Raw genomic sequence first — 20,887 nt, 5'->3', positions numbered from 1 at the left:
GTACCCATCTGGGATTTTTATCCAATGTATAGAAAAGTAAAACAAGCATAAGTACATGTCGTACTTAAACATTATATCATGGGGTTCATGAGGCTCAAAAAGGCAGACACCGGTTTAACTGCTGATTAGCTTTAATAGGTCATCTTTTTAAGCAATTGAGTGGCAAAGGATTTATCATTCCCTTAAACACATGATCAGGTAAACATGAATAATGTATAGCATAAATAATCAATTATTAGCATCATCATTATCCATTAGTGATCATCTCTATTCCATAAGGGTCCAAGGCCGCTCGTGACCATGAGCACGGCTATTATAACAGTTTTACACTCTACAGAGGTTGTACACATTCACTACAAGTCATGATTTACCCTTTCGCCAGAGGTAGCTAATCTCTTGACCCACTTCCAAGGAAGGTCAGTAGGGTTCACTATGAAGCCTTCCAAAGGATTCGTCTAACAAGTTAGGGCTACTAGGTGTATGTGGCCCCTCTCTAGGAGTGGCACGCATGGGATTCGTAGCATGGTACACACTTCCCAGCAGCAAAGGAAACATACCCTGCACCTTAAAGGTAACCACTAACAAGCTAGAAAAGATCCTCATACTGAGCTAAAGCTAGAGCCATATGGCCCTCACAGCTATACTATAAGTCTCGGATGATCGCTTATAGATAAGTCCTTAGGGAGAGGAATCTCAAGCATATAAACACTCCAGCCCCCTGTTTCCATGTTACTAAAAAGTCATATTTTAATGTTTATTGCATATACCATTAGTCAAGTTACAAGATCATGGTTTAGTTAAGCACTAGCAAAAACTACCCAATGCAATATCCCAAAGGTATCAAGGTACAAGATATCAAATATCTAGGGTATCCTTACTGGCAATAAGGTAGACATATGCAATATGAATTAAGTGATTAAATGTGAATAGGTAACAAGGATAGTCCCATGCTATACTTGCCTTAACTTGCTTTTCCCCCAAAGCAATATGCTCAAAAGCCTTTAGTATTCCACTTTCAATCTTCTGCTTCCAATTCTCAGCTTCTAGTCTTCAGAGAACTGCTTCCTAATCACCACGTAAACCTCACCGATTGACTAAACCATATATCACCACACAAACATCTATACTGGCATACACATAAGAATATATGAGAACAATACATCAATCATAGAAAAATAAGTAAAAGAGTTTGAAACACGATTCTACGCATCATTATGGACACACAGTTGCAAGATGCACGCTAATCGAAGCTATGGTTCAAAAGTTACAACTACCGAGAGATTTGCCTAATACGTGGAAAAGAAAGCTATAGGCTTCATTTATGTTAACTATATGAATTCATATACAAAAGATATTTTATAAACAATATGGATTGAATTAAGTCAATTTTAGATTTATATTATAAAACAAAAGTAAAACAAATCATATTTTATGTATAAAACCCAGTTGCATAATCATCAATCAAGATACAATTTAAACCATAATTTTTATGAAATAGTAACATAGTAAACATTGTAATTAATGCGTAGATCTCGTCGTTATGAAACAAACGCAACTTGAATGGACTATTTCGAAGTTAAAATGAATATGTTATGATTTAAACAAGTTTTACTTTAGTTAAATAATAGATTAAATCTACTCATGAATTTCAAGTGTTGAAAACATGCCTAACAATTGTATAAACATCTAGAAAATGTAAATACGGTCCTAACGCAATTTGAACGGGTCAAATCGGACTTAAAACGCAAAAGTTACGCATGAAATAAGGTTCAGTGGCATTTCTATAAATATCTCAAACTCATTTTTGAATTAAAACAATTAAGAATCTGAATTTAAATGGATTCTAGACTGCGCGCACTAATTCTCAAAACTACAGGGGCTAAAATAGAAGAAAACAGGACCTAAAAGAAATCCTTTTGAACTGATTTGGATCGCGGGTTAATTAATTGGAAACCTAGGGGCTTTACTACAAAACATGCGTGGCTTGACTGGATGTTGACTGTGGCTGCTGACCAGGCAACACGTGGCGGCCAGGGATTGGGCGGTGCACCATGTGTGTGGTGGACGTGCGCTGACTTGGCGCGATAGGCCGGGTCTACGGGTCCATGGTGGACCGGTTACTCACCGAACCGGTAGATCTAATCTTGGCCGTCCCTTTATGATCTGACGGCGTAGGGCGCACGGGAGTACCTACCGTGGCTACAGGGCACCTCTGGCGAGCCTGCCATTGCTAGCGGTGAGTCGAGCTCAGCGGCGGACATCGGTAGGATGTTCTGGACCATCCCGAGACAGACTAACCACATGAAAGTGATCTATGGGTGCTTGCGAACTTGCTAGGGTACCGAACAGGGGTGGGCAAAGGTGCTGCTACCAGGCCGATGCGGGCCACGATGGAGCTAGGTCACGCGGGCGACTGAAGCGGGGGATGGGACCGAGCAGCGGCCGCCTAGCTGGGCTGGTGCGCGAGAGGCCGGAAGGAGGGAAAGGAGGCGTGCGCTGGGCCGGTGAAGAGGAGCGGGCCGGCACGGACAAAGCAGGCCAGGCCAGTTCCTGGAGTTGGGCTAAAAGGGGGGAAGGGAGATTTTCAAATACAAATCTTTTTTCTATTTCTAGTTTTCAAATCCTAAGCCAAAATCAAATCAAATTCAAATATGTTCTCAATATACTTTTCATCTCAAATATAAATGAGCAATTTTGGTAAGTTTCCAAAAATAGACTTTTCCATTTTTTTAAATCCTCCTATTTTCAAATTTTCTTTTCTTTTATTTCAAAGATATTTTTAATTTTATTTTAAGAGCATTTTAACCATTTTGACTTTTCAATTAAAGTCACTCAACCAATAAAATCAAATGCAATGGCATGTATGCTCATACATGTTGCTACCTTATGATGTATTTTAAATTAATGAAAAATTTTATTTTCCTATATTTCATGTGCACAAAATTCATAAATAAATCATTTTAACTCTATTTTAAAAGAGGTAATTTTAGGATGTTATAATTCTACCCCCCTTAAGATGAATCTCAGTCCTCGAGATTTCGAAAGACGTCGACTAAGAGGATGGGAATACTCCATCCTTGGATTCTTCTTCACTTTCTCAGTGCAGTTCCATCGTCTTGATAAAGATCCACTTTACTTTACATACCTATTGCCCTTACTCCAAGTAATTTGCCTAACTAATTCCAAAACTTTGACAAATACCTCGAACCACTCTCAGGTAACCCTAATCACTAGGCTATAATTCTATTTCCTCATATGTTCACCATCCAACAAGGCTTCCTTAATTGACTTATTGAACAAGCCACTACTTTTCTTCTCGTATAGGGACACATCCCACACCTTCACAAGATGCATTATTGTAGATACAAAGCCCTTGTCCTAATCTGACAAAGCTAATACCTAGATTTTACATCAACCTCTTCTTGGATTTCTTCAAACACTTGGCTGAGGTCTCTTGATCCAACTAACTTAAAAGCTTCTCCGGTAACTTTATCAACATCCTTGCTAGTCTTAGATAGACCTTTCTTGGACTTCTAACCAAAACTCATTGAAACTCTGAGTTCCTCCTGCATCTTTGGGTACCACCACGCTTCTGCTGCGCAAACTCGAACGTAGGACACTTCATTTTGCAAATTCCTCAACTTGGCTACCCCCCTTAAGATAAGGTAAAGTAGGGGATACCAAAGCATAGCTTGCATCAGTCTTGTGATTGAAGTCTACTATTGTCCAGAAATTCCTCATGAGTTTTGATCGTCCAAAATCAGAGATATGAACTGATAAAGATAGGCAGCTCCGAAGATGGGATAGGAAAAACCGAAGAAAACCATAACCCAACTATTTATTCCATTAATCCTTATACCTTAAACCTATGAACTAAATGAAATTGCTGGGAACACCCAACAAGATCATTGCAATCATTACAAAGATTCAAAGCAATCATAAGCATAATGACAATTCAACAAGATAGTAAAGATGCACAACTCAATTATCGACTCAACTTGCGATACTATCATTTTTATTACATAAAGGGCACAAATTCCTAATTCTTAAAAATGGCATGATTATAGGGACATCTCTCACATGGGAGTGACACGTCATCCACTACATCAATTTCATCATGGGCTTCCTTTATATTGTGTGTCACCATCGCTTGCTGGTGGTAGTCCTGTATTGACCTAACTCTGGCTACCTCCATGGCATAATTGTTGATCCTTCTATGGGCAAGATTTAACATAATGTCCTTCCTGCTGGCAATGATAACACTTTCTCTTAGCTAGATCTTTAGTGATGTCATATTCCACAGAATTGTTGCTTAGAGTATTGTTAGCTTGCTGACTCTGTAAGTTCATCTTTGTTTTACTAGACCGCTTTTTAGCTCGCTTGATCTTTCGGGGTTGAAACTCCATGTAGGTGATTATCCACCCATCTATACATACCTCATGTGGAAAGAGTGGAGTAACCTTAGCTTGAGAAACTTCTAATTCTTTAGAGTCTGAGTTTAACTAACTAGGGATTGGAGTTGGATGTGACGATGTAATAGAACTCAAATGTTGATTGCTTCCTAATTCTGACTCTGGTGAGATCTCCTTTCTCTTCTTATCCACATTGTCCTCAGGTACAGGCTGAATACCTTCATATTCAATTCTTTCTCCTGACGGTGTTGTTAGAAGCACTGAACGCTGGGCATACTTGATCACTCCTTTACAAGTAGATAGCCATCCTTGTCCTAGGATAACATCAATTTCCATTAACTCCAAAATGATAAGGTTTGCCTTCATTTCTCCTCTTAGGGACTTAACTATCACAGGTTTCCTCATTGGTAGCATAGTTATCTTATGTTCTTTTACATATGCACTAGAGATAAACGAATGTGAAGCTCTAGGATCAAACAGCACTGTGGTAGAAGCTGAGTTTATTAGAATGAAACCGTACACAACCTCCTTAGATCCATGAGTAGTAGTCATATCCATATTATTCAATCTTCCTTGGATGTAGTTTCTCTTTGTTTTACTTCCTCGCCCATGTTTCTTCTGGACCTTCTGTTCTTGCTTCTGCTGTGGGTGATCCTAGCATTCATGTGCCATCCTTCCAACATCTTCATTAGACTTCATATTCCTCCAAGCTTCTGCTGCTTGTCTCTTCACTGGTCCCTTTGGTATGTTGGTTTGACCTTGTGGCAAGCACTGTTGAAAACTCCTAGGTTGAGTCATTCCTTCTGGTGCTTGTTATTACATAGCTACAAGCTTCTCCTTGTCGAATACAGTTAAGGACAATGTAGCCTGGTCCCCCTAATCTTTGATGCTGGTGGTCTCCTTATTATGATCCATCTATATAGACAAAGATAGAGAATTGAGAATAGAGACAAAGTTTTCATAACAGACAGAGGCTGAAGTGAGCATAAATTTTAGCAAATAACAAGGTTGGAGAGAAAACAAGAACTAAGCAAGATAAAAGCATGCTAAAACATCCAGTTCTATCTAGGCTTATGTCCTACAGTCAGCATTGCTCTGATACCACTTTGTAGCACCCGGTTTTAAAGACAAAACCAGATACACACTATATGTGAGCCTAGGAAGTCAAATCTCACATATAGCCATAAATAAGGGTAATATCAAGAGACAATACTTATTACATAATGTATTAGTAAAAGAAAAGTACCCTCAGAGTATAGACAGCGGAAAGTCGACTCCGATCTTCAGGTGAAGACTCCAAATCCATAGGAACGACTGACTGGTTGACCACAAGCCTAACTCCTCCAAACTAACAATTTGGTATCCATCCAGGATTTTTATCCAATGTATAGAAAAGTAAAACAAGCGTAAATACATGTCGTACTTAACAATTATATCATGGGGTTCATGAGGCTCAAAAAGGCTGACACTGGTTTAACTACGATTAGCTTTAATAGGTCATCTTTTTAAGCAATTGAGTGGCAAAGGATTTATCATTCCCTTAAACACATGATCAGGTAAACATGAATAATGTATAGCATAAACAATCAATTATTAGCATCATCATTATCCATTAGTGATCATCTCTATTCCATAAGGGTCTAAGGCCGCTCGTGACCGTGAGCACGGCTGTTATAACAGTTTTACACTCTGCAGAGGTTGTACACGTTCACTATGAGTCATGATTTACCCTTTCGCCTGAGGTAGCTAATCTCTTGACCCACTTCCAAGGAAGGTCAGTAGGGTTCACTATGAAGCCTTTCAAAGGATTTGTCTAACAAGTTAGGGCCGCTAGGCGTATGTGGCCCCTCTCTAGGAGTGGCACGCGTGGGCATCGCAGCATGGTACACACTTCCTAGCAGCAAAGGAAACATACCATGCGCCTTAAAGGTAACCACTAACAAGCTAGAAAAGATCCTCATACTGAGCTAAAGCCAGAGCCATATGGCCCTCACAGTTGTACTGTAAGTCCCGGATGATCGCTTATAGATAAGTCCTTAGGGAGAGGAATCTGAAGCATATAAACACTCCAGCCCCCTGTTTCCATGGTACTAAAAAGTCATATTTTAATGTTTATTGCATATACCATTAGTCAAGTTACAAGATCATGGTTTAGTTAAGCACTAGCAAAAACTACCCAATGCAATATCCTAAAGGTATCAAGGTACAAGATATCAAATATCAAGGATATCCTTACTAGCAACAAGGTAGACATATGCAATATGAATCAAGTGATTAAATGTGAATAGGTAACAAGGATAGTCCCATGCTATACTTGCCTTAACTTGCTTTTCCCCCAAAGCAATATGCTCAAAAGCCTTTAGTATTCCACTTTTTATCTGCTGCTTCCAATTCTCAGCTTCTAGTCTTCAGAGAACTGTTTCTTAATCACCACGTAAACCTCACCGATTGATTGAACCATATATCACCACACAAACATCCATACATGGCATACACATAAGAATATATGAGAACAATACATCAATCATAGAAAAATAAGTAAAAGAGTTTGAAACACGATTCTACGCATCGTTATGGACACACAGTCGCGAGATGCACGCTAATCGAAGCTATGGTTCAAAAGTTATAACTACCGAGAGATTTGCCTAATACGTGGAAAAGAAAGCTATAGGCTTCATTTATGTTAACTATATAAATTCATATACAAAAGATATTTTATAAACAATATGGATTGAATTAAGTCAATTTTAGATTTATATTATAAAACAAAAGTAAAACAAATCATATTTTATGTATAAAACCCAGTTGCATAATCATTAATCAAGATACGATTTAAACCATAATTTTTATGAAATAGTAATATAGTAAACACTATAATTAACGCGTAGATCTCGTCGTTATGAAACAAACGCAACTTGAACGGACTATTTCAGAGTTAAAATGAATAAGTTATGATTTAAATAAGTTTTACTTTAGTTAAATAATAGATTAAATCTACTCATGAATTTCAAGTATTGAAAACATGCCTAACAGTTGTATAAACACGTAGAAAACATAAATACGGTCCTAACACAATTTGAACAGGTCAAATCAGACTTAAAACGCAAAAGTTACAATTGAAATAAGGTTCAGTGGCATTTCTATAAATATCTCAAACTCATTTTTGAATTAAAACAATTAAGAATATGAATTTAAATGGATTTTGGACTACGCGCACTAATTCTCAAAACTACAGGGGCTAAAACAGAAGAAAACAGGACCTAAAAGAAATCCTTTTGAACTGATTTGGATCACGGGTTAATTAACTAGAAACCTAGGGGCTTTACTGCAAAACGTGCGTGACTTGACTGGATGTTGACTGTGGCTGTTGACCAGGTGACACGTGGCGGCCGGGGATTGGGCGGTGCACCATGCGTGTGGTGGACACGCGCTGACTTGGCGCGGTAGGCCAGGTCTACGGGTCCATGGTGGACCGGTTACTCACCGAACCGGTAGATCTAATCTTGGCCATCCCTTTATGGTCTGACGGCGCAGGGCGCACGGGAGTACCTATGACGGCTACAGGGCACCTCCGGCGAGCCTGCCATTATCGGCGGTGAGCCGAGCTCGGCGGCGGACATCGGTAGGATGTTCTGGACCATCCCGAGATAGACTAACCACATGAACGCGATCTACGAGTGCTTGTGAACTTGCTAGGGTACCGAACGGGGGTGGGCGAAGGTGCTGCTGCCAGGCCGATGCGGGTCGCGGTGGAGCTGGGCCGCATGGGCGACTGAAGCGGGGGATGGGAGCGAGCAGCGGCCGCCTAGCTGGGCTGGTGCGTGAGAGGCCGGAAGGAGGGAAAGGAGGCGCGCGCTGGTGAAAGCTCTAGTTTGGTTTTGGTGAATTGATGAAACCCTAAGTGCTAACCTAGTTCATCAAGTGATCATGAGATAGGTAGCACACTTCAAGTAGAGAAGCAAATGAAGATCATAACATGACAATGGTGATAGCATGGAGATGATCAAGGGCTTACACTTGAAGAGAAGAAAGAGAAAAACAAAAAGCTCAAGGCAAAGGTATAACTTATAGGAGCTATTTTGTTTTGGTGATCAAGACACTTAGAGAGTGTGATCACATTTAGGTTTGATAGCCGTACTATTAAGAGGGGTGAAACTCGTATCGGAATGCGGTTATCAAAGTGCCACTAGATGCTCTAACTCATTGCATATGCATTTAGGATCTAGTGGAGTGCTAACACCCTTGATAATATATTGTGAAAATATGCTACCACATGTGCACAAGGTGTTTGTAGGATTCGGCGCTTTCGGGAAAATGAAATGTCTATTTTCTATTGCGCCGGATGCAAAATTCTTGGTGATTGGCACACTTGAGCAAGGGTGAAGAAGTAAGAGTTGAAATGGAGTTGATCGAAACGATGCTGGCATCGGTCTACTGACCGGACGCTGGGTCACTCAGCGACCGGACGCTGAAAGGCTGTGTCCGGTCGAGCTGTCAGACGGCACAGTAGGCTAGGGTTGAGCACCGGACGCTGGCTGCGTCCGGTCAAGGTGGACCGGACGCGTCCGGTCAAAAAAACTTGCCTCGGGGAGCTTACTGGAAACGACCGGACGCTGGGGCTTCAGCGTCCGGTCAGTTTTATCGGACGTGTCCGGTCATGCTCGGGAGCTTACTGTAAACGACCGGACGCAGGGGCTTCAGCGTCCGGTCAGTTCAAAGGAGCAGCGTCCGGTCGAGGCTGATGACCGTTGAGTCTGGACACGTGGCTGACATCGAGCGACCGGACGCTGAGAGCCAGCGTCCGGTCAGTCTGACCGGAGCGTCCGGTCAGAACGCGTTTTGCCTAGTGAAGGGGTATAACGGCTCTATTTGATTGGGGCTCTATATATAGCCCCATGGCCGGCTCAAGCTTCAACTCTTGGCCATTTCTATTGACATAGCATACTTGTGAGCTTAGCCAAAGCCCTCCCACTCATCTACATCATTGATTCATCATCATAGTGAGATTGGGAGTGAATCCAAGTGCATTGCTTGAGTGATTGCATCTAGAGGCACTTGGTGATTGTGTTTCACTGCGGATTTCTCTTGTTACTCTTGGTGGTTGCCGCCACCTAGACGGCTTGGAGCAGCAAGGATCATTGAGTGGAGGAGGTGATTGTCTCCGACTCCGATCGTGGTGATTGTGAGGGGTTCTTGACCTTTCCCCGGCGGAGCACCAAAAGGTACTCTAGTAAATTGCTTGTGGCTTGTGTGATCCTCATCTTGTGTTGGTTGTGCGGCACCCTATTGAGGGTTTGGCGAGTGATGCCAATCAGCGCGTGAACCTCCAAGTGAGTGAATCGCCACAACGAGGACTAGCTTGCCGGCAAGCAAGTGAACCTCGGTAAAAATCATTGTGTTCATCATTTGATTCCGAGGTGATTGGTCTACATTGGTATTCATCATTGTGATCGATTGGTTCCTACCACTACACGGCGGTATAACTCTCTTGCTCACTCTTACATTACTGCAAACTAGTTATCAAGCTCTTTAGTGTAGTTAGTTGTGAGAGCTTGTTTGTTTGATTAGTGTTGCTCTTTAGTTAGTCTTTGAGAGCACACTAATTTAGCTAAGTGTCATAGCTATTATGTGGATATACACTATTCGAAATAGAATTGTGGTAGGTGGCTTGCATTTTAGTAGGCTAGCGCAACACTCGCTTCGCCGCATAATTGTCTAACATATTTTGTTAAGTGTTGTTGTAGAATTTTATTAGGCTATTCACCCCCCTCTAGCCATTAGGACCTTTCAGCTGGGCCAGGCGACGAGCTGGGCTGGTGAAGAGGAGCGGGTCGACGCGGACAAAGCAGGCCAGCCCGGTTCCTGGAGTTGGGCTAAAAGGGAGGAAGGGAGATTTTCAAATACAAATCTTTTTTCTATTTCTAGTTTTCAAATCCTAAGCCAAAATCAAATCAAATTCAAATATGTTCTCAATATACTTTTCATCTCAAATATAAATGAGCAATTTTGGTAAGTTTCCAAAAATAGACTTTTCCATTTTTTTAAATCCTCTTATTTTCAAATTTTCTTTTCTTTTATTTCAAATCCATTTTTAATTTCATTTTAAGAGCATTTTAACCATTTTGACTTTTCAATTAAAGTCACTCAACCAATAAAATCAAATGCAATGGCATGTATGCTCATACATGTTGCTACCTTATGATGTATTTTAAATTAATGAAAATTTTTATTTTCCTATATTTCATGTGCACAAAATTCATAAATAAATCATTTTAACTCTATTTCAAAAGAGGCAATTTTAGGGTGTTATAGTTGATGTGGTCATGAAGGTTACGAGGGAGGGGTTGATTGACCTCCTAGTTGCGGTTCCCACCCTAACCTCCCTAGCGGCATAGAGGGCAGCCATCGTGGCATGAATGAGCTTCATAGTTGGCTCTGGATCCTATGTAGAGGTAGGGATCTCTAGCCTAAGGTCAGGGACCCTCGATGCTGTGATGCTGGCCTCCCCCGTCATGGTGAGAGCGGTGACTATGAGCTGACATAGTGGAATAAGATGGGGCATCGTTCTGGAACTCGTTGACTTGGACTTGCGCAGCTATGATATGTGCTCGGACCTTCTCTGTAACACCCTAGTGTTAAGCATGCATTTGGCACTTGCATTTCATGAGCACGAGCATCATCCAAGCATTCATGAGCATGAGCATGTGAAGTTTCATTTCATTCACCTTCTCTTTATCACATGTGATGTTGCTTATATACTTACATATGCTTGTGATCATGTGTGACCAATGTGAGAAATGGTTGTGAGGTCACAAAAACACCTTAGACATATCTAGGATGGTAAATGGAATAATGTTTGTATTCATGACATGGGCCAATTTTGCTTCTAAGTCCTAGTTTACTCATAATATCATTTTTCATGATCCTACTTTGACCAAAGTTGAACTATAGCATAGATTGTTTACATGGCAGTGAACCCTTAATAAAAGTTGTGGCTTATCTTATCTGGAACAAACTTTGTTTAAGGGTCATGAGCTAATTTAGTGCCTAACATGGTCAAATATGGCCTAAAAGAATCAATCAAATGCTATTTTAGGGATGTGAAATTTTGTCTTTAATGACTTACAGTTTCAAAGTATACCAATTTAGAGCACTATAGTTTGAAAACCATTGGGAATTTGACTACACTTTCTAAAGTAAAGTTGTAGATCTCCTATAGCTCTACAAATCTTAGTAACGGAGTTTTTGCTAATTCTGCATGGATTAGGAGTAACAATGGCACAAAGATGGCTTATCAGTCGGCCTGATGGCCGGTTTGAACCGGCAAGCCACGCGCGTCATGGCTGACCGGCATCAGCGCGTGCACACCGCATGGTGGTCATATGCCGTTGCCGGCCCCAGTGTCGCTGTGCTAAAGAGCAGAAGAGGCCGGGCACTCACTCTCCACTCTCACTTGCGCTCTCTCGCTCTCGTTCTGCTCTCTCTCGTATTTGCCTTGCTAGAGAGGGCACCGCACCGTCATGCCGCCATCAAGCCTCTATTGGCAGCGCTCGCTGTCCTCGCTGCACCTCTATCCAATCCATCAAGCTCAAATCTTTGTCATCATCTCCTCTACCTCCCTAACCTACCACTGCCACTGTTCGTGCCAAGGTAAAGCAACATTTCACGTCGCCATCGCCGCCATGGCAATGGAGCATCACTGAGCTTTGAGCTTGCCATGGCCAGCCTTATCCACCGCTCCTCCTACCTCTTTCTCCCCTAGTCCATCATCGTTTTAAGTCATAGTAGCTCATGCCGTAGCCGGTTTAACCGCCACCACCGCTGTCGCATGGGAACACGTGACCGCACCATGTAACACCTCTAGTGTTTTGACCTAGCACTAAAACTTGACATGTCATCATATGCATTGCAAAGCATTCATAAAGTAGAAAATTTGGAATGCATTCACTAAATAAGCTTTATTTCATAAGTTGTTATTTTATGTGATGTAATGTGATTCAAAACTCTAAATAAAGATCATGACCACAAGGGTCAACTTTCATGTGATCATGTGAGACCATGTGTCAATTGACTCAAATAACCCTAATGGGCCATGTTACTGGTCAAAAATCAAAGTTAAGTAAAAAGGTATACAAATCAAATTTGAATTCAAATTCAAACCATAAAAGTCCTTTTTGCCCCTTTTGTCTAATTCATAATCCATTTGGAATTTGGGGGTGTGACAAAAAGCAAAGTTGAAGCTTATTTTATAAGGATCAACTTTGGTATTCAAAGTTTTTAAAGTTTACATATAAAATTTGGAGTAATTTTGAAATGATTCAAATGCTCAAATGCACCCCAAATTCAAATTTCAAAATGGAGGCAGAATTTGAAAATGTTCATTTAAGAAGTTGTAGAACTTTTGATTTTGAACAACTTTTATTTTTGGAGATTTTTCAGTTGTTATACAAATTTGAGAGTAATTTGTAAAATGAACTCAGTGGCAATTCTGTAAATATTTCAAAAATCAAGTTGACAACAAGGCGCCACCGCCCCACCGCCGACGTCATTTCTCTAGCCTTCCAGGCACGCCCGTGGCCGCCCTCAGCTTCGCGCTGGCACGGGGTGCACACTGCATGTCGTTCCCGCGCGCTCCTGGCCGCGCTATAAAGCCCCGACGCCGCCGTCCGCTTTTCTTTCTCTTCTCTGTTTCCTGACGTCGCCGCCTCAACTCCGGCGAGCTCCCCTCGCTTCCTCAGCCCAAACCAGCCTTGACAAAGTAGTGTTCCAACTCCGTCTCCTCCTTGCGAACCCATCCCACCAACTATGGTTGTCTGAGTCCACCGAGAACCGCCGCTAGCAACTCTTCTTCCTCGTGGCCGGCGACCTCGACCGAAGCTCCGTTTCACCGCGGCTAGCATCATCTGGTGAGTCGTTGACCTTGCTTGTTGTCTCTACAGCTTCGTCTCGATGCTGTAGTGCTTAATCCACTCTTGCTTGGTCGTTTTGCCCACTGCAGTCGCCGGAACGCCGTCGTCGACGAGGTCCGCTCTGCCGTGATCACTGTCACCGTCGAAACGCGTCACCATAGCTTCTTCGGTCTCGCTCGTTGCTTTAACACGTCCAGGGTGAGCCCCTGATACTTCCTGGACTCTTTGTTTCACCATTACCAGCCTTGTTTTGCCGACGTAACACTGTCGTGCCACCGCGTCCGCCATGGTCGGCGTCAGTCTTGTTCCGTGTCATAATCAACCTCCGAAATGCCACAGATCGATGCGCCTAGTCTTTGTGAGCGTTTTGGTACTTTGGCCGTCGCCGTTGAGTTCACCGTCGACGAGTTAGCGTCGGTCAACGCCGTCGTCGTCGCAGTCAAAGCCGGAGGTTAGGGATGACAAGTGGGTCCCGTGCGTCAGCGACTGTATAGTTCAAATGGAATTTTTCTATTTTCAGAAATGGATGAATAGTGTCTATTTTTGTTATTTTGTGTAGATTTATTTAGAGCTCCAAAAATTATGAAAATTTTTGTGTAACCTCTCTGTGATGAATATTATTTAGTAAAAATATGAAATGTTGATTTACAGAACCTTCTGAATGTGATGAAAATTGCTCAATTAATTGATAAATGTAATTTCCATGATTTTTGTAGGCCACTGTATAATTCCAAAAATTATGAAATTTATTTTGGTACACTAATTTGTCATGAGGAAGCTTACATAAAATTTTGAGGTCATTTGGAACAAGTTCATTTTTGGGCTTATTTCCAAATTAATTCAAAAATGAATAAAAGTAAACCCTAAGTGTTAGGTTAGAGTTTGATCTTGTTTTGGTCATGTTTTGTGACCAGTAGGGTTTCAAGATCATTTTGGTCAAGTCACTTGTGTGGTCCTTGATGGTAGGATTTCAAGTTGGTTTTGTTGGCTTGCAACTGTATCGTGAAGGAGAGTTGTATTCAAAGTGTTATTATATTTTATGTACCATGAAAGCATCATGTTTACATTATCATCATGTTGAAGCATATGTTATCATTTCGTGTAGAATCCGAGAGTGAACCGATCCTAGTTGAGCAAGTTGTGGAAGGATCCCTAGTTACCTCGGGATTCGATATTTGTGGTACTGATCCGAAACCTGAGATCGTCAACGAAGGCAAGCCCCGGTTTATGCATTAAACCATTACCTTGTTTACTTTGAAAAGTTTATCACCTATGTTACCTATTGCATTAAGTTGATTAATTCAAATGTTACCTACTTGATGCATTGCCTACCTTGTTAATTGTTTACCATCCTTGAAGATGATTTCATTTACAAAGGCGTAGAATGCTTAGTATGCTTTATGGTAGGCTTTCAAAGTAAAAGTTTCGATACAATCAAAGATGGCATACTGGCCAAAGAAAGAAAGAAGATAGAATGAACTAGAGACTGGTCGGGTGACTTATCTTGAATGTTGGGTAATGTTGCCGACTGTGTCGCTTAAAGGCCACTCATTGTGGATCTTCTGAACGAGACACTTTGTAATACTGGTCACATACTCCGGTAAGCCTACTTCGGCTAAACCAATACTAAGACAAATGCCCATGCATTGGGAGTGGAGAGATGGTGGGAGTAGCGTGTACCCTCGTGGTTGGAATGTGGCCGGATTTGAGGTGTGATGTGCTCTCGGGTGGCGTGGAGACGGCTTAGTATAGGAGGATCTAGTAGCGAGGTTGATATATGCAAGATTAAGTTCTACATATGTCATGTGATAAGGAATCCCCAGCTGGAACTTGAATCAATTCGAATTGTTGGTGCTCCACGGATATGGAGACTCATTTCATTACAGAAGCAATGCAGGACTGGTGAATTACTAAAACATGAGAAAAAGAATGGAATGAGAAGGATTGGAATATGGGAAATGTACATTTAGTTTGAGATAATGAACTAAAAGGACTTAGGGGTAAAACTTGAAAATAGGATGAAGAATAGTAAGCTTTTGGCAAAGAACTTTTGAATCTTGCTACATCCTTACCTTGCCCCAACACCTACATCTTTAAAGTCTTTCACCCCCTGTTACGTCGGGTCAGTCTTGTTGAGTACTTTTGTACTCAGGGTTTGTTAACCCTTGTTGCAGGTGAGTCACATGCATAGGCTTGTTTTGGTCCCTGCTGCATGTCTGTGTTTGAAGTTAATGACGATGAGGAATGATGAATGGCCTTTGGACAAGGCACTAGTTTGTATGATAAATAATGTTAATGTAATATTATCCCGCTACTATGGTTGTATGACACTTATGGTTTTGTAAGTTTAAAACAACTGGTTTGTAAACTATGTTATCTTAAGACTTCTGCTGTATTTTACTCTGATGTATATATTTGAATAAACTGTTGTAATCTGCAATGTCTGTGATTGGGATCCTGTTTGAAAAAGATTCGTGGATGATTTGGGTTTCCCGAGGACACCCGACAGACCTGTTAAGTTGTTGGGAACTCGTGTACGCTATCAGAGGTCTGTTGAGGCAACGATAGGTGCACGTGGGCCCGATTTCTTAGGAGGTTCTGCCACACACCACGCGCGCTCACCAAGGCTGCGAGCTCAGGCTCACCGCGGCCGGCACCAACTAGGTCCTGTTGTCCCCCTCTAGCGCATGTTTTTACATCTCCATTAACCCTAGCACCATCACCAAAGATGGAGAACCATCATGGACTGCCATCTCGTCGGAACAGTGACCTCACCATCACCGCGCTCTTGCCACCGTACCGCCTTGCACATGGCCGTGCTCCTCCGGCGCTGCTACTAACCCTAACCTTCACCCTTTAGCCTCGCTAGGTCACCATGAAGCTGTAGCAGAGCTCGCCTGAGTCTCTCATGGTTGGATATGGCCGGTGCACCGCCGCGCATCGCCACCGAGCTGCCATGTCCACCGTCGAGCTTGCTCTGGCGAGCCTCTAAGTCAACCAAGGGTACCCCTCGATGTGGCTTAACAAGACGAGTGTAGTGGTGGTGATGTTGTCACCGAAGACCTCGCCATCGGTGAGTTCTCGTCGGTCAAAGCCGATGCTCTGCTCTGCCTTGCTGACATGTGGGTCCCGTTGACCTGCGGGGCTCAGCTGTCGATCAGAGTTTTAAATGTTTTCTTTATTTGTTTTCACATATTTAAATGCAAACTTCAAAAATCCATATCTTGTGCTAGGAGTGTCCAAATGGGGTAATCCAAATTTTGCTGGATTCATCATGAAGTGTACTATTTGATAAAAATATGAAACCTACTATTTGGGATATTTTCTAGGGGAATTAAATTAAGCTAGTAAAGTGCTTTTACATTTGTTTCTATCTTGTAAAATGCATAACTTGAGCTAGGGAAGTGCTAAAATTGTGATTCCAATTTTGTGGGTCTTGTGTTGGCATGCTCTAGCTAGGAAAAATACTAAACCTACAGTGGGCATACTTGGAATATGGGCTTTCTATTTTACCTTAATTAAATGCTAGTAACAAAATACATAACTTATGATCATGCAAATTTCTACATAGTGTTCTTATGCTAGGATGAAAGTAAGGAAAATACGAAATCTGTTGTTTGACACTTTTCACTAGGCTAAACTATTTTTGTTAAAATAAGCCTATGCAACTTGTCATATTTATAGAGGTTGCTATACTTATTCAAATGGCATGAAATTTATACAGTAGACTATTGGAGACATATGTAACCTACTGTAATTTTCTTTGAATTTATTGATCATTGCAAATAATTATCCTCTAAATCACCCTATTATATAAGGAAATTAATAAATTCACATAAGTAAATTATTTGGGCTTAACCATGATGTTTTCTATGGTGCTTGTGATGCATATGATCTATTGATATTAGTAGTTATGCTTGAAATTAATTGATTATAGGCAGCTAGTTAATTATTGCTTTATAATTCAACTAGATGGTTGCATGAGTAGTTTCTGTTGTGGTGACAAATTCATGATGATAATGATCTTTTCTGTGAAGCTTGTCAATAACAAAGTTGTAGATAACTTACTCATCTAGCTTATCCAAAAATTTCATGGTCATAGGCTTAATGGTTTGAAAATTATAGCGTTTAAAAATCTGCTATCACATTTGCTTGTCCTCTAGACAGATCTGAAAGATTTAATTGTTTGACCTGGATAGCTATTGAGTCATCTTAAGATGATTATAAGAAAGTTGTAGACAATTTTATAAGCTTTCCAAAAAGTTCAAGATCATATTATTTTGGATGTGTAAAACTCCAGTTATGGTCAAAACAAGTGGCTACTATTTTGTAATCCAGAAATTGCTTAAATAGAAATTTGTTTAATTACTAGAGAGGAGATATGCACCTACTTAGTAAAAGAAAATTTATCATGTTATCACTTTAAGACATTACTGTTAAGGACACTTATGAGTATGCATTTTATCATATCATATCATCCATGTCATTATCTATGCATCCATGATATCTTATTTCATGCTCATACATATAGGATCGCCCAAAGGAGTAACCCTACTGAAATTCAAAGAAGAGGCGGAGGAGAATCAGGAGACACCACAGCCAGCAGCTCCTGAAGGCGAGGAGCCAGCTATTGAGGAACTTCCGGAGTGCCCTCACCACCGACCCACTTTTTTCCTAAAAGGCAAGCCCCGGAGCATTTTAAGCCACCAATGTTTTACAAAATATCACTTGAGTCCTTTATATTTGATGCATTAGGTTGTAAGAATTGATTTGGAAACACTTGATGCATAGAACTACCTTATCTAGATATATATACCTTTAACCCTGTATAGGTCCAGGATCGAATATATGCTTAGCAATGCTTAGACCGGTAGAAGTCGCGTGATTTCCTATCACCTGCGAGATATAGGTGGATACTAGAGCACGGCTGGCTATATTTGCTATCGTGGAACAAAACCAAGGGGTAATGTAACTGGAGGCTGGACGGAGTCTATGTGTAGGTTGACTCATGTGATTCTGTCTATGCCAATTAAGGACTGCATCGTTGGAGGCCCTCTTGTCATTTTGAACGCATGCCTCTCACTTAGCTGGCCGAATAACTCATTTCAACCGTGAAGCTGAGTAGCTCAACTTAGGTTGGGCCTCGTTCTATTAGAGTGAGCATAGTGGAGGTAGTAAGGATGTCTAGAGAGCCGGTGTGAGGCCAAGTGCAGGTTAGAGTCCTGATCGACCTAGCATCTAGTAGTGTCCCTGATTGTGCGGTGTTGATCGAACCCATGAATTCGACCTGAGTTGTACCAAAGGTTACCTAAGGTGACCATTGATCTAGTCTACCTAGGTTTGTGTTAGGAATACTGCCAACTGGTTGCAATTGATTCGAATCGTCGTCTCTCCCAGATAGTGAGAAACTTGACGGAGCCCCTTCATCGTAGTAATTGGATTACGGAATATGATGGTTCTGATGAATATAAAAATCATACACCAGCTATGGTTACTATTGTTATGCTACTAAATGATATACCACATGTTTGGCGTAGGTTAGCTGCTAATCTAGAGATGAATAGCTATAATTAACTTGATGACCGAATTATAAAATATATAGCTGAATTAGTGGCTTTTTATGCAAAATGGTGTCAAGCTAGCTCCACTTATAAAGCCTTGCATGATCCTTGGAGTCACTTTATTTTTAGTTTATGACAGGTAAGTCTAGTTGAGTACCTTCTTATACTCAGGGTTTATTTCCCACTTGTTGCAGATAACATAGTCTTAAATAGCTATTGTAAGAATTACTTCTGTCCCGTTGTGGACGAGGAGTAGGCCCCGGGCAAGGCGCTTCTACTTATATATCTTATCTATGATGCTTTTGTGGGTGGTGATCATGAACTGGCTTGTATTAAACAATGGTGTGAGATGTTGGTTTTAAAACTACTTTGTGTCCGCTATTATTACTTTATTTGGAACTTAGGTTGTAATAACTTTAATCGCACTCTGATGTATGGCAATGTATTTGTGAACTCTATGTAACATGTGGCATGTATGTTGAATCATGTACGCTCTTGGTTGTATGTTGGTGATGAATCGAGACCCTTCGTGGTACTCGATGGATTACCGGGTTTATATGGGCTCAAATATGATAGTGCGACCGCTTGCGAGCTACCATTGTACTTGTGCTCTTATAAATTATATGGTTCTGTTATATTCTCGACCTCTGGAGTGTGAGGGAGTTTGTCGAGCTCATTGAAAGCGGTGGCTAGATTGGCGCTTGGAGTCTAGTAGACTGGTTGGTCGCCCACCATGTCAAATGCCTCTTCCAGATTACGTTGATGGCGGGGCGGGTCACGACCATCCTCATGGGCCCCTTGGGCTACTTCTGCATCTCGGCGACATTGGCGATCGGTGTTCTTCGCTAGACGAGCTTCGCGCTCTTTAGCGGTTTCACCATCCTTGGTGACGCTGTCGTGGCTGACGTGAAAAATCATGCCCCCGAACCCTAGAGGGAAAGTAGGGCAGCTTGATATGGTCTTGGTTGAGCCCTCGGAATAATCGTTGGGGCTCTCATTCACAATGTTGTGGAGAGATTCGGTCGAAAGAGGGGAATCATCCGAGAGCTGGCAAATAGCCACCATGTTGACCACGGGCGTAGGATGACCAGAGTCAGTCGGGTTGATCATGTAGAGGTCGGTGATGTGGTCACGCTTGACGTGGTTGACGAAGAGGTGGTGGACGGCGTTCTAGTACACAGATCCCATACCCTCCAGCCCGAAGGGATAGGGCCTCGGCGAGTTCTCCATCGGGGCCTCGTAATCGGCCAAGCATAGGTCGGTAGCGAGAAGTGGTCGGTGCCACGCCGTGCGCCCCTCTAGAGCAACCGTGATCACCATATCAGAATCTGGCCACCTCGAACGGTGTGGACGAGCAGGTCGCTCGGTCGCAGCGGCTTGGTGATCTTGGAGTGCAGGAAATCGTCACTCGCTCTAGATTGATCTAAGATCGAATCCATGAGGAGCTAACGTTCCGTTAAGCGGTCTATGACCCGATCGATGGATGCGATCATATCATCATTGCTGATAGATCTCCTAATCCAGCGGCGGGGCGCCGGGATCAGAGATGTCATTGCAGGTGTTTGCGCGATCGGCGCAGGGTGATCCTACACCGCCTCCACGATCTCGCCATTGCCATCGGGGCCGATGATCCAAGTGATGGATCCGACCGTGAAGATCTGGCCTGGCTTGGGAAGGGCCATGGAGCTCAGAAAGGTGATCATCTGGTTCGCCATGAATTCAGCACGCACACCCTCTACCTGGCACGCTACTGTTGACGAAATTGAGTCGGCAGTCTACCGAGGGGTATGCCAGTGGTAGTAGATGAATCGGTGGAGGTGCCCGTGAGGGAACCGGACAGTGACACATAACGTAAAAAGACAGCGATTAGGCAAGTTCAGGCCGCCGACTTAGCGTAATACACTACGTCATGTGTCTTTTGATGGGTTGTATTGTATATGATGAGATGAAAACGAGGAGGTCTACTCGCCCTATATAGCCCGGGGTAGGGTTACAGGTCGGTTGT

The sequence above is a fragment of the Miscanthus floridulus genome, chromosome 2 (assembly GCF_019320115.1).
Source record: "Miscanthus floridulus cultivar M001 chromosome 2, ASM1932011v1, whole genome shotgun sequence".
Lineage (NCBI taxonomy): Eukaryota > Viridiplantae > Streptophyta > Magnoliopsida > Poales > Poaceae > Miscanthus > Miscanthus floridulus.
The sequence above is the reverse complement of the archived record's forward strand: the minus strand, read 5'-3'. Positions refer to the sequence as shown.